At 35.0% G+C, this 3017-nt stretch overlaps 1 long non-coding RNA gene across 1 annotated transcript; it reads right to left on the bottom strand.

The window, feature by feature from the left end:
• Window positions 1-417: 417 nt before the first annotated feature.
• Window positions 418-1029, bottom strand: LOC122142557. Its single transcript, XR_006158676.1, has 3 exons — window positions 999-1029; window positions 823-906; window positions 418-644 (listed from the first exon to the last, which is right to left on the bottom strand). It is a non-coding gene; the product is annotated as an uncharacterized LOC122142557 (long non-coding RNA).
• Window positions 1030-3017: the final 1988 nt, after the last annotated feature.

Genomic DNA, 3017 nt, shown 5'->3' on the forward strand with positions numbered 1-3017 from the left:
AATGTCACATGATCATTCAGAAAGCATTCTAATATGCTGATTTGTTGCTCAAAAAATATTTATTATTGTCAATGTTAAATTTTTTTTGGGGGGGATTCTTTGATGAATAGAAATTTATCTGAAGTAAAAACTGTTTATAACATTATAAATGTCTTTACTGTCACTTTTGATTAATTTAATGCATGCTTGCTGAATAAAAGTTTAATTTAATGCATCCTTGATGAAAGTCTTACCTACCCCAAACATTTGAACAGTAGTGTATATTATTTCAGATAAATGATGCTCGTTTAAACTTTCTATTCATCAAAGAATCCTGAAAAAATTGTACACAACTGTTTTCAACATCAATAATAATGTTTGTTGATCAAAAAAAAAAAAAAAAAAAAATTGTGTATTTTTGTATTGTTTGTATTAAGACTGGAGTAATGATGCTGAAAATTTAGCTTTATTGTTTTTATATACATGTATATGATTTTATTTATTTATTTTTACAGTGAGGAGGATGTGATTCGTCATGCAGCAGCACAGATAAACACCACAAAGACATCTGAAGTCTGTCACGAGATAACACGTCTGAAGTTGTGGAAACATAAAAAAAACAGGAATTCCAGTCAATCCCCTGAAAATCACCTTCCTTGGAGAGCCTGTAAAAATAAATAAATAAAATTATATGTATATAAAGCTAAAAACAATAAAGCAAAATGTACAGCTCCATTACTCCAGTCCTAAGTGTCCCTTTTAGATGTTTTGTAAGTTTTTTTTTTTTGTTTTTTTTGTTTGAAAGGTGTTTTTTAAGTCAATGTGAGTCCCTATTACCATTACCTGTCTCCACAAAAGCTGGCATGGCAGGTCTACTTCTGACACTGGAAATGTTCCTGTGCATATTGGGCACTGGTCTTCAAGTGCCTACACATTAAAGATAAAAATGTATGCAGGACAAATTTTGTAAAATAGGAATTGATAATTGGCGATGTTCAATTTAGCTTTTGCTTGTGTACCTCCTAAAGGGTGATTTTGACACTGGATGATCAGGTCTAAGGTTTTGCCTTGAAGATGTTGCCTCCTCCATCAACACCAAATCTTCTTCCTGCAAACAGAAAAGAAAAATGTGATGTTCTACTGATAGAATTCTAGGCTTTTTGGGAAGTGGTCACAAATATAAACACCCCTTAGAAGTCAGGGGCATATTGAAATGTGGAAGTTAGTTCATTAAAATCTTCAAAGCAAAGTCTTTGCAAGGCTACAGTGGTACTGGCTGACAAGTCCTGAATATTAGTCCTTACTATTGAAGTAATAAGTTTGGCAATTGTCATGAAAGTGAAAGTTGTGACATTTGCCAAGTATGGTAACCCATACTCGGAATTAGTGCTCTGCATTTAACCGATCCAAGTGCACACACACAGCAGTGAGAGGTGAACACACCGTGAACACACACCCGGAGCAGTGGGCAGCTATATATCCAGCACCCGGGGAGCAACTGGGGGTTCAGTGCCTTGCTCAAGGGCACTTCAGCCATGAGTATTGAGGGTGGAAGAGAGCGCTGTTCATTCACTCACCCCAACAGGTCTTTGCACAGGTCTTAAAGATAGTACAAAACAAACCTGTTATTAAAATGCACAATACACAGTTCTGTAGACTAGGGTGAAGTCAGAATGTACAGACAATAGTCCCAAATCGTTGTATTTTAGAAACTTAATGGCAGACTACAGCTGTGGGGTGCCGCGAATAGACTTGAGTGTGCATACGGTCATAATTGATTAATCATAACCCGCCAAATGAGCTAGTTATTTGATGTGCGTTACTTTCCTTACTTCACTGGAGCTATAATAATCTCTAAAAATATTGGCCTGACGCTGTACTATTGGGGGCTCTGGCAGCTAGCTATACTGTTGGCTAATCAAATATAACGTATTTAGATGGGAGAGCATGAGAGGAGATAATAATTAAGTTGACTTGTCACTGAGTTTAAGATGTTAAGTTAGTTATCTTACCCAGTAGGCTACACGACATGTTGCTCGTCATGATGCACCCTCGCTCGCTCTTCTGTCAGACTGCGGCGGCAGTGCAGCTGATTCCGGGTAAACTGAGTGGGCGTGGTCAACCTGTGACTTCAATCGAGAGTGACCAATAGGAAAAGGCCTTTCATCCTGGTGGGTAGAGACTGCCCACTGAGAGACAGCTTAACTCGCAAGCAAAACTTTTCAACTCGCAAAAAAAAGTTTTAGACCCGCAAAAAAAAGCCGGCAGAAAAGAGCAACATTTGTGGTTTCGCTATAAAAAATATTGGAGTGCATAAAGAAAAATAAAGATTTTCAAAGATTTATATGCGCTGCAAATAATTTTGTTATGAATTTCTTTATTTTTGAGCCTTAAGAGGACTTTTTTTTTGCAATCTTTTTTTATTTTTTAATTACAAAATAATTAGTTTTACTTTCAAACACAGAATGTTTGATTGAATAATAAAGACACAAAAATCATTCCATACAATACCATATTGGGGAAAAACTACTAGTCATATTTACAACCTTTTAAACCCAAAAATATAAATGACAAACCTGGAGCAACTGAAGGGTGAGTAAATGATTACAGAATTTTCATTTTTGGCTGAACTATCTTTAAGTAAAAGTATTATCTTGCATACTCTAATATACTGAAGGTATTGAGAGTAAAAGTAAAGGTATGTGCAGTATTGTCTTGAAAAAGAGAATTTGTCAGGATGGTTTTACATTAATAATACTGCTGCACTTCTGTGTATGTTGCAGTTTACTTCTAAATATGTTCAAGGTTATTAAATTTAAAGTTGCTGGACATTAAGCTGTACTATTCTCTATTTTTTTAAATACAGTTTTATTTTTATGGTTAACTGCCTAAAAAAAAACGGGTTGCAAAACTTGTCTACATATGGTCAAGACAATAAACTACATAAAATCACACCTTTGTAAGATATCAGTCAGCATTTGAACTGCTATGTGTGTATTTTGTAGTTTTTCATATGTATCATTACATTATTCAAGTAA

This window comes from Cyprinus carpio, unplaced genomic scaffold, assembly GCF_018340385.1.
Source record: "Cyprinus carpio isolate SPL01 unplaced genomic scaffold, ASM1834038v1 S000000001, whole genome shotgun sequence".
NCBI lineage: Eukaryota > Metazoa > Chordata > Actinopteri > Cypriniformes > Cyprinidae > Cyprinus > Cyprinus carpio.